The following is a 12,076-nucleotide window of genomic DNA, read 5'->3' on the forward strand; positions in this document are numbered from 1 at the left end:
ACCCCCATGGTGAAGGAGGGAATGAGGCTGGGGCAAATTCTGCCCAGCTGGAGCAGGGTGGGGTGCAAGATGGAGCCATGGGCAGCTTGTCCAGTGGGGTATGGGAAAGGGGGGCAACTCCCCACCATTGTGTGACCCCCCCAGGAGAGGCATGAGCTCATGTGCCTCCCAGATTTGTGCACAGGGTGAGGGCAGGCTGCCCGCTGTGGGCTCAGGGCCATGGACTGTGTGTGCTGGCCTCTTTCTTGGGGGGGGGGGGCGGGGCTGAGAGGGACTACAGACAAAAATGTGCGTTTGGACTGAATTTCAGTTCAAGAACATTCAGAACACTGATCCATTCAACATTTCTTGCAGACTTGGATATAGTGGGCGTGTCTACATGTGCAATTAATGCAGACATATAGCCTCCAGACCCTGTGGCTCCAGAGTTTTTTGTTCCTGGGCATGCCATTTGAACATGCACCCGAAAGCAAAAAGCTCCAGAGTATATTGCTCCAAAGTTTATTTGTGGGCAGCACATCGAGCCTGGTCAGAGCAGCCAGAGCTGACAGCACCCCTCGACTATTCTGACTGGGTTCAATGTACTGCGAAGGGGCTGGCTGGAGCGCAAGAGTGCTTCAGCATGGAGCTAGTTGGCAGAGTCCCTGCACTGAAGCACCCTCATGCTTCAGCCAGTTGCTAGTGTCTATATGTGCACTGCTAACCACAAAGACTCCAAAGCATACCAGTACTTGTGCATGTGTCTACATGTGCAATTAATGCACCTGAATGTTATTATGCAGTAAATTCAGGTACAGTACACTTCTGCCAGAAGCATGTCTATATGTGTGCCACCAGGCACAGATTTACACCCAACAGGAGCAGTCAGGTCCCGGGCTGCTCCTGCCCTGCTCTGCCCCCCTGCAGTAGCCAGGAAGAACTCCAGGCTCTAGGTGCAGCTGCCCAGGTGCCAGACCCAGGCTGGAAGGGGCAGGGGGACAACCTCAGGCTGGCAAAGGGCTCCCCATCCTAGTAAGGCGCTAACCCTCCTCTTCCACAGGGCTTGGCCCAGCAAGATTCACATGCAGAGCTGGCCCAGCTGTTGCCAGCTCCTGCTCAGGGGCTGCATGACAGGGGGCAAGCAGAAGGCGCCAGGGGACCAGGCTCAGGAGCCAAGGCAGGGGTCCTGGCCAGTGCAGGCAGTGCTGCACTTTCTCCCAAGGCCACTGGGGGTCTTGGCACTGGACTATGGATGGCTACCAGGGAGGGCTGGGGCTGGGTGCTGGGCTGCACAAAGCTGACTGCCAGGGCCAGAATGGTGTCAAGGACCCAATGGTCCTCCTCTGTCACCTCCACCACTCAGGCCCCCATGGGGCCCTGCTGGTCCTGGACCTCAACCAGTCTCTCTAGGAGGGCAATGTGCCTCTCAAGGGAGAGGCATGCCTGTTCCCTCTTCCACCCCCTCACTGGGTTCTGGACTCTGCCCCAAGACGAGCACATGAACCACTGTTGTGACCAGACAGTCCAGCAACAGGGTCTGGTCCTGGGTCCAGCACTGGCAGAGGTGGTGTATGCAGAAGGTGCTGGCCAATGATGGCAGCATCTTCACAGCTGCATCTCCACCAGTAGGTGGTGGTTCTACCCTGCAAGCAGCTGCTGGACCTGCAGAACAAGGACAGAGAGGCTCTTTGTGAGCATTTGCAACATTTCAGAGATAACATGCACTGTATGGAGATACTGTGCACCTCCTGGCCTCAGTTCAGGGGGTGGTGTGCACAGGTGCCCAGAGACCATGGTAAGTTGGCTGGGCAGGCCCTTCTTAAGGTGGGCTACTGGCTAAGCCCTCCATCCCCTCTCCTACAGCTGGGGCAGGTGGGCCACTTGCTACAGGCAGCCTGCCTTCCCCGTCCCCTACCCAGGACAGGCCAGAGCTGGCTTCTGCTGGCAGATGCCAGGGCGGGTCTGAAACAAATCCCTCCCTCTCCTCCCTGCAAGTCAGGCAGTTTGCTCCTGTGCTGCTGGGGGTGATGCCTCCTTCTCCCCGCAGCAGCCCTCTCCAGATAGGTGCCTTGGGCCAGGGCCCCCACCATGCATAGCCTGAGCCCCAAGTGTGCTCCTGGTCAGAATCACCTGGGCATACCACAAGCTGTTTGAATGCAGAGAGGTACCCGACCCACTACGCCCTGCTGCTGCTGATTGCCATGGTGCCCCAGGCACAGCTGAGAACCTGATGTGGGGCTCTGAGCTTCGACTGCATCTCAGGCAAGCCCACATTTCCCTGCAATGTGCGCTGCTGCCTGGAGGGGTTTCTCTGCCTACGCTTGACCCCCATGGATGAGGAAATTACTGCTGCCATTAATAAATGTATCTGCACGCAACAGGCCCCTGGTTGCCTAGCTGGGAGGCTGCTCTCCATTCAATAAAGTCCTGAACTGGTCTCTTGCCTCTCTACACATTGGGTTGGGGGTACTCTGACAGGCAGGGAGGAAGCTTAGCTAGCAAGGGTTGGGAGGTGAATGTGAGGGCCTCCACTCACCCAGGGGCTCACCCTGGCTCCAGGCATGCAGCTTGGAGGTAGGCAGATGAGCTGAAAGGGGCATGGGTTGCCGTGGCACTCCCTTTCTCCTCCCCAGCCCTTCCCTCTATGCGGAGCATACCAGACAGGTGTGGCAGGCAATCCCAGCAGTCAGACTCAGTCCCTGGCTGCAGTGACACGGGCCAGCCACCTGCAGTGTCCTGGGACACAGAGGCCTGGTGTCTGGCTGCCTGAGCAATGGATCTCTCTGGGGAGGAGCTGGAGCTGCTCACTGCTGGGGCTTCCTGACTTAGGATGTGCTGCTGCAGTTGGCAGGGCAAGTGGTGGCCTGGGTTGCCAGGTGGGGCCGTGGCCAGGGAGCACACCAGGACCTGGTGCTGGTGCCCCAAGGGCCCCCCCGCAGTGAGTCCTTCTCCTTGCTGAGCCATGATGCAGGTTCCAGCAGGCAGGGCTTGCCAGGGTCCCTCAGGTTCTTGTTTAGTTGCCATATGAAGGGCATGGACCCGCAGGCAGCTCCGGAGTGATAACTGTGGTCCATCGCTTGGACCCACTGGGCCCACAGGTCCTTGATCTTCATATAGCACTGGGGGCCACACTCCCGCATGAGGTCTGACATGGCCCTTGTTATAGGAGATTATAGTAAACTCCCATTTCATTCGGGCACTTTCCTGCCATGCCTTTGATGGGAGATAAAAATAAAGATTAACCACGAATGACGTTAAATTGCTGTCTTCATAGTGCCTCGACCCTGATGTACATCAACCTTCTTTCACTTATAGTAAATTTGTATCTAAAGATAATTGCATGAAAGCACATTCGTGATACAGTCTATATCCGTCTTTAAATCTGGTGATGAGCGGCTCTCAGCCAAAACTCACATGTTAACTGCTCTCCTCTCCACAGAGCTGCTGCATCCTGTCTTCCAACTCCTCAGAGTCACAACCATGTGTTCTAGTGAGCATACAGGCAAGCACCCACCTCTACCGCAGGTCCCCTGCTTGCTCTGGTGATGCTCTCCTCACTCTGTGCCTCCACACAGGGAGATCTGCTGTGAGAACAAGAAGCTCTCATATGCACTTCCCCTTCCAGGGGTCTGGTTACCTTCCAGGCAACTGTTTTTATCCCATTTCTCAGTCACCGGTTGGGACAAACCTCTAGCTGTTTGCAGGTGTGTTTGGTCATCTGGCAAGACACTTGATGTCATTCTTCTGCCCCCACGCCTCCGCTTTTGACGTAGACTTCTCTTTTTCATTTACTCAAATAACAGGCTTTAATAGCACCCTGTTACAGCCCTCATGGCACACAGACGTGTGCATTTGCCCTTGTGGCCCAGACATGCTGCTGCTGGACCTCTGTGTCACCAGATTGTAATGAGGTCCATGGACTCCTGCTCCATCCAGTTGGGGCCCCGGGGCACTGTGTTTGGTGTTGGGGAGGTTGCCATGGCAGCTGCTGCCAGGGGCCTCGGGGGATCAGGCTGGGGCTCTGGGTGCTGGCATCATCTGGGGTGGGGCATGGTGCCCAGGAGACGGACTCTGCCTATGTGGTGTCCTGGGGGGCAGAGCCAGAGCATGCAAGGCTGCAGGGCCTAGCACATACCCATACTGGCAAGTCACGGAGGCAGCTGCTGCTGGCACCAGGCTGCTCCCTGGGGCTTGTGCCAGCAGCTGAGCTGCGGTCTGCAGGACTGCTGTGGCCCGCACATGCCCACACTGGTTGGGCACAGTGCCCAGGGGCAAGCAGCAGCTGGCACAGGCCCCAGAGATCAGGCCACGGGTCCGGGAGCTAACTTGAGACAGCTGGAGAAACTGCCAGCTATGTGGCTTTGCCACAACTCTTGCTGGTGCAGTTGACTGGGTGCAGTTTGCACCCGACATCAGTGTTTACACATGTGCTACTGAGTATTAGTTTATGTGCCATTTGTCTAGCCCCTGCGTGTTGGTACCAGCGCAGTACTAATTAATGCACAGTAAATGCCATGGACATACAGACGGTGACACTTCATTGTGCATTAGATTAGCCTAGCGCGCAGTAAAGCGTCTTTTGTAGATGCACCCAGAACGTACAAGTATTAGCCTGCTCCAGAGCTTGTAAGTTTTGTGAACTCTAATAGAAGCACATATGTAGACATGTTTATTGCAGGTGACATTTACTGCAGAGTTAATTAGGCAGCTCCACAGTAAAATCCTTGTGTAGATGTGCCCAGTTACCAGTTATTTACCTCTTTGTAGCAGGTTGATCTGTTTTTTCAACTGGGGCTATCAGCCATGGGTGGTGGGGGAGCTCAGGTTCCAGTGATTAGCTGGCAGCTAAAAGCCCAAGCAGAGAGAAAGCAAGGAGCAGTTTATAGCCAGGAGGTAGACTGAAACCCAGACGCTGACTTCTCAGAAGGGCTAGAGTTATGGTTTATTTCTGACACCCACAAAAAGGTTGATGAGCTTTGTTTATTTGTTTGTATCAATGGTTATACTTAGTGTTATAGGCTATTGTTTAGATTGGCTGAGGAGTCCTTAAAGGGACAACATTTGCCTGCACAAGAGCAGGCACCCCAACCTGCTTACACTCTTTATTTTGGGGTACTAATTAGACTTGAAATCATTCTTTTTAATCTTCAGCTGTACTCCCTATTAAGATACTTGGAACTGCTCCCATCAGTTTATATACACTTTATTTATACAAGTTTCCCTCATTTTATGCACGTTTTGTATATGTGAATTCGCTCTTATGCAGTGACACTTTTTATACCCAAAATTTGTTATATGGTGGTAAATTCACTCTTATATGACAAGCATAGGCATGCTCCCCTCTCCTCCAAGCAGGTAAGTCTGTGGGAGGAGGGGAAAGGGCCGTGGGGGCAGGGTCCCACTCACCCCAGCCCCTGCTGCAGTGGCCCTGGGAGCAGCCAATGCCAGCTGCCTGCAGCTGCTGGGCTGCAGCACGCCCCAAACCTCCTGGGGCTCTGCTTGTCTTCACACACCCCAGCCCCTGGGCTGTGCCATGCCATGGTGGAGGCAGCTAGTATCGGCTGCTCCTGGGACCGTTGCAGAAGGGGCTGGGGTGAGTGGGGACAAGCAGAGGCCCAGGGAACAAGGGGCATGGCTCAGCTTGTCCCCACCCACCCCAGCCCCTGCTGCAACAGCCCTGGGAACAGCTGATGCCAGCTGCCTCCAGCTGATGGGCTGCACCATGCCCAAAACCCCCGTGGCCCCACTTGTCCCCATATACCCCAGCCCCTGGTGCAGCCAACACCACCTGCCTGCACCACAGCACTGTGCAGCCCAGCAGCTGAGGTGAGTGCGGACAAGCATAGCCCCGGAGGGTTCGGGGCAGGGCACGGCACAGCCCAGCAGCTGCAGGCAGCTGGCATCAGGCATTCCCAAGGCTGCTACAGTATGGGCTGGGGTAAGTGAAAACAAGCTGTGCCACGCCCCATGTCCCCCACGCCTCTGCTCGTTTCCACTTGCCCCAGCCCCTGCTGCAGTGGCCCCGGAAACAGCTGATGCCAGCTGTGGAGGGAACTGTCAGTGGGTGTGCGGCAGGGTGGCACAGCTCTTGCTGCTCTGCAAACCCCAGGAGGGCTGCAGACTGGGGGCTGTGCTGGGTGAGAACAGGCTTCCACCCGCCCCGAGCATCAGGAAAAGCCCAGTGCTGCCACCAGCCCCAACCTGCAGTGGCAGCCTACCTGCTCTTGTCCTGTGTACAGATCCGGGGGTACACTCCGCCCAGAAAGAGCCCAGCACAGCCCCGCAATCCTCCCAGGGTGTGTGACAGCAAGAGCCACAACCTCACTGACAGTGCCCCACACTTTGCTCCCCGCTGCAGTCCCAGGAGTGGCCAACGCCACCTACCTGCAACCCTTGGGCTGCACTGTGCCCCTCCCCCCAACCCTTCCATTGCCCCAGCCTCACTCCTTCCCTACCTCATCACTGTGGGAACATATCCCTATTTGTTACCTTATAAACTGGGTTCCCTTTATGCAAATCCAATTTATGCACAGTTTTCTAGGAATGCATGTACTGCATAAAGTGAGGGAAACCTGTATGTCTGTTTTAAGTACCTAAAAGAATAGTTCCCAGTTATAAACTGCAGCTAAAATGCTCTTTTTGAAAAGGAGGGAGGAAGGAAAACCTCTCTAGATATTATTTATCCTGCAATCTGGTGACAGTAGGCCTTCTGTTTACCTAAAGGAATGTGTACAAAGATAGAGAGTTAGGTCATATGTAGACACAAACAGGGACTGTTCCAGGAGGATGCAGTAGTGCAGCTGCACTCCCCCTCTGCTGCCATCAATGCCTCCAGCTGATCTGGGCACAAGGGGAGGCCAGAGCCATTCCTGCCCCACTCCATCCCCAGGCTGAAGGAAGCAACTATGCAGGGTACCAGGCATGATAGAGGGCAGCAGCACTAGTAAGCAGGTTACCCCTTCCTACAACTGGTCCCTGCTGCTCCCCCAGTGTGATCCCCACTGACCAGAAGCAGGCACTGGAAGCAGAAACCTGGCCCCTGCTGCTGCTGCTATCTCAGGCTTGGAGGGAGCCCCTGAACTGGTCTGCCCAACTCCGGCCATGGGCAGCAGCTGCAAGAGATGCCAGGTGCAACCAGGGACAGTGGCAGTGGTGTACATGTCCTTCCTTCCAGCACTTGCTCCAGGATGGCAGGGGACACTTGAAGGAGGGGAGCCAGAGAGGAGAGGGCAAGGAGCATGTTCTGGATGGAGGAACCTGCATACCACCACTGCTGTCCCCGGCCAAATATGGCACCCTGCATAGTCACTCCTCACTGTCCCAGAGTAGAAAAAGCAAAAGCACCTCTGGGGCCCTTCCCATACATGGGTCAGGTAGGGATAGCAGCAGCGGTGGCACCAGGCAGAGGCCCCCACTTCATCAGCCTGCTCCCTGATTGTCTTGCCCCCTAGCATGCACTGTTGTTTCCGAGGCTCCAGCCATACCTCACCTGCATATTTCCCCGCCCCCTCAAGGTTTGAGGGGCAGTGTGCTGCACCCCTTTTAGGAAATCTTATATCTTCCCACAGACACAAAGTATGGGATTTTATGTTCAAAGGAAAATGCCTTTACAATGTAGTTGTAAGCCAGCTACATAGAGGCTGACTGTCACATCTACCATTTATACTACAACCAAACCTATACTAGCATTCCCATCAGTTAAACTGAAAGCCAACTTGTATTAAAGCCTTGTTCTCATTATGAAAAGAAGGGCCTCCAAAAGGTGACTGACAAACTTCTGTAAAGCCTTCAGGAACTCAGCAACAACTGCAAGACACGTTCCACTTTGAAAAATCTGGGCAACTTATGTGCCTAAATATGGACTTAGGAATCTAAATTTAGGGTTGACTTTCTTTTAACTCAGTCTTTGATCCTTTTGAAGTCTTCCTATGATTAAAGTTGATGTTGACTTATTACCTTCAAACAAATATAGTAGCACTAGTGACACACTGGAAAATAGATAGTGGAAGGCTGAAGCACTTTGTGACAAGCAGCCTTTTAAGAGCTTTCAGAAATAGATCTATCCTATCTACAAAATGACAAGAGTACAGATTGTACCACTAGCTCTCACACAGAACTGCCCAGAATTTCAACTAGCAACTCTGCTTCAAAACTGTAGAACTGGAGTCTGATCTTGAGTAGTTATCTGTATATGATGCCAGGAAAAAAATATTAGAAGTAACAACTTTGCAACTCAGTTTTGATCCTTTGGCCCCAACTGTTAAAGCAGTCAAATACTACAGCAACAGGGAAGAAAAATCCTGAGGCACATACACAGTTATCAGTTTATGACCTTCAAGTTCATAGCATGTGGAAAGCAGAGGAGTAACAAGCACTTCCTACTTTCAGTTAAGCTTACAGTATACAAAATATTATTACACCAATGCACTTTATTTGTTAACATAATACATCCCATTTCAAATAAAAGCCCCAGACACTCTTTTCAAAACTCTCTCTCACCCACCTGAAAAAATCAACTTTATGCCCAGAAAGCTTATTCACAGCTCGCCCAACTATACAGTTGGTCCAATAAATGCCATCATAAAACTCCTTGCCTCTCAAACTGATTATTTTAATGTTATAAATTCCACTGACAGAACTGGATTTTTGCATTTAGCCTATATTTGAGTAATATTAGACTAAAAGTTATAGTTAAGTTTTGTTTATTCATTTTTTGTAATAAAAACCTAAAACATTGATTAATCTTTAATATTCCAATAAAAGTGCTTTTTAAACAACTGTCACTCAGACACAAAAGTTTCTAGCACTGATTATAAACAAACTAAATTTGCAAATTCTTAAGCCCATTTTATTGCCTGAATGGAGAGAAAAGCAGGTATCAAACAAACAGTGAAGCAAAACTGGATTTTTATGGATTAGAATGATAATGTAAAACTTAATTCATTCATTATAGTAGCTTCTAAAGAAAAAATGTATTCAACTGTTTTCTTTGTAACCTGGACAGAAAAATACAGCCACTATATTAGTACTAATCTTATTAGACCCACAAAAGCTAATATATTTTGAACTGAAGGAAATAATCTAAATCTAGGCTTTGTTTATGAACATGGATCCATCAGTTAATTTTGCATATACAATAAGAGCTAGATTTCTGCTCTTGCAAAGGTGTCTATGATCCAAGGAAATCATTGGAAACTACAAGCCTAAGCACTTTTGAATACCAAAAATGCATCTCCTGTTGGCACCCCGCATAGTCTTAAAAAAACTGGCCATAAGGCACATCTACATTACAGCCACTACTGAACACTAGCTAGGTTTAACATAGTTATTGCAAGTACTAGTAACAGTCTAGCTGTGCCAGCACAGACTTACAGCACAGACTTCAGTGCAGCTTCCCATCCAAATATTTATCTGGCTTGTAAAGCAAATATTATGCTTTCAAGGGGTTCTGAATTGTTGCAGCTGCACTATTAGCAGCACACAAGTTATGTAGTTTAAAGATAGCTTGAGTGCATCTACAATATCCTTGGAGCAATTGCAGTCTGTTCTCTTAGGTGGATCCTTGTGAATCTAACTTCAGGATTTGACCCAAGAATATGTTATAGCTCTAGGGAGCTTAACCAGGGTCCATGGCATCCTAGAGTGCCTTCAGATCCTTTCAAAGATGCCATGGGGTCCCATGCAACGTTAGCACTGTAAGTTGCAAAAATGTGATTCACAAGAAAAACCCAGAGATTTCAAATAGGAATCCATACTATCAAAAATCCTGTCCTATTGTGGTCTTTGAATTTTCTGTAGCAGCAGGATTGCTCTATCATTTTTTGATTACAGAAAAATAAAGGAAAAGAGTTGGCATTTTGCAAAGGGTACCCTGAGTCTAAAAAGGTTGAGAACTACTACACTTCAGCTCTTCATGTCTTGGCTTTTTTTAGCTTAATACAGACTTCTAGTCCTATTTCTTCTCCTAATACTGTAACAGGAGTGAAGGGAGAAATAAGTACACAAAGAAAAATGTATTTAGACATGGTATTCAATTCAAAACTCCTTTGGACTAAATTTATCTTTCTTCTGTATAGTCTTGATACAGAAAATGCTACTATCTTAAATGAACTGTTCTAATCGTCCTAATGTTATGATACTTTCAGAAACTATATTAATTGTAGATATCATTTTATATTATGGTTATATCATCCAGATACATGAAGAAAAATACATGCATTATTTCTAATCTTTAACTCTTGACTCTCAAATACCAGATGCTTACTTTTAAAACTAAAAGATGCAAAAATTAAATAAAATGTTTAAAACCAAATTGGAAGGAGCAAATGCACAAAATACTGAAAAATTACATAAATACAATAACCAGTGAGACAATAATGAAACTTTGCTTCTAAAGGATGCTGCCCAATAGCTGGGCTGACTGGCACACTTTCCAAAATAATAATAATTTTAAAAAAAACCTAATTCAAGAAAAGACATTTTTATGTGTATAGGGTTTTATGTATTTTCTGTTTGTTTTTTTTCGGTTTTTCAAAACTTTTTTCTTTCTGTTAGGAAGTGAAGTGTGTTTTGCAAGCGTCCCAAAGCTACAGATCCACTGTGGCAACAACTCTCATATTTTCTGACCCATAAAGCTACTGTAGGATCCCTACCAAATGAGTAAGCAATACGACAGTCCTAAATATTCTTTTTAGGAGCCTTATAAAAGTAGAATATTTACTGTGCCAATTTTAAGGAGCATATTTCTACAAGTGCCAATTTCCCCTCAACCAGAGGAGTGCTGGTAAAAATCTGGAGCTGTGGTCATACTGCATTTGAACTAATCCTACAGCAAACACATTTGGGGGAAAAGAGAGCCTGCACTATGGAGAATGTATACTATTACATACTAAGGAAAAAATCTTGCAGACCTCTGTGTAGTTCACACCTGTTACAGAGTGGGGGATCTATTGCTACACATAGCATCGCTCATCTCCCCTGGCTTTCAAATGCTATTTGTTTGAGACAGAAGTTCCTAGCATGATGTCTTTCATGGGACCGGATTGACTATGCAGCTGGGCTAAAGAAAGACACAGGAAGTTTAGGTTAGATATCAGGAAAAACTCTCACTAGGATAAAAATCCAGTTCTGTCAATGGCTTTTTACAACTTCATAGGAATCAGTTTCAGAGGCAAGGATTTTTATGAGATCATTTATTGGACCAGCTGTATAGCTGGGAGAGCTGCAGATAAGCTTTCTGGGCATAAAGTCAGATGTGAGAGAGAGAGAGTGAGTTTTGACGAGATTTTAAAAAGCCTGTCTGGGGCTTTTGCTTATTTGTTAATACAAATACATCCCATTTCAAAGTGCACCAATTAAATAATTAATTCATAATAATAATAATAATAATAATATGAATTTCCATTTCCACTTGGGAGAAATGTTACCATCTTTGTTTGCACTCTCCTCTGCCCGAGGAAGGGCACGTGCGCCCAAAAGCTTGCAAATAAAAACTCTTAATTTTTTTTTTTTTTTTTGCAACTATCTAGTTGGCCTAATAAAAGATACGGCCGCCGCCGGAGTCCTAATTATTTGGTGGAATAACAGGAGGGGAGTAAAGCACTGGACCAAGTTACCCGGAGACCCCTCGGCTTTGCCCGGCCCCCGGGAGCAGAAGCAAAGGCTGTCGCCGCCCGATCCGGCCGCAGCGGCAGGGAGATGCAGCCCGAGACCGCCCGCCCGGGTACCCCCTTACCTGAGCCGCCGCCGCTAAACTTTCCCCGCTCGTCTCGCCACAGCCGCGAGGAGGCTTCGTCCCGCCCCGCCCCGCGCCCGCCCGGACTAAAATAGCCATGAAGCCGCCCGGGGGCTGCGGGCGGCGCCAGCTCCGGCCGCCTGCGCGCAGGCGCCTCCCGCCGAGACACCGAGTCCGGCGCAGCCGGGAGCCTCGTCCCGTCCCGTCCCCGACACGCGGGGGGTAGCCTGCACCGAGGGGGAGATACGGCTTCAGCCACGGGCAGAGAAAAGGGAGCTGCAGTCGGGGCTCAATTACCCTTTGACTCTCGGGGGGTCTTTAAAACAAATTAAATGGGTTCATTGATTAACAAGCCCACCTGAG

The 12,076-nt window shown here is 49.4% G+C and overlaps 1 protein-coding gene across 2 annotated transcripts in view; it reads right to left on the minus strand.

Moving 5' to 3' along the window:
- The window catches only part of POPDC1 (popeye domain cAMP effector 1), a 54,437-nt gene extending 42,595 nt beyond the window's left edge, over positions 1 to 11,842 (minus strand). For both annotated transcript variants that reach the window (XM_090037274.1, XM_090037279.1), the window contains exon 1: positions 11,714 to 11,842. The gene's annotated coding sequence lies outside the window, so the exon portion shown is untranslated. The remainder of the gene's footprint in view (positions 1 to 11,713) is intronic.
- Between the last annotated feature and the right edge of the window lie 234 nt (positions 11,843 to 12,076).

The sequence above is a fragment of the Crocodylus siamensis genome, chromosome 1 (genome assembly GCF_052110815.1).
Source record: "Crocodylus siamensis isolate JL-2025a chromosome 1, ASM5211081v1, whole genome shotgun sequence".
Lineage (NCBI taxonomy): Eukaryota > Metazoa > Chordata > Crocodylia > Crocodylidae > Crocodylus > Crocodylus siamensis.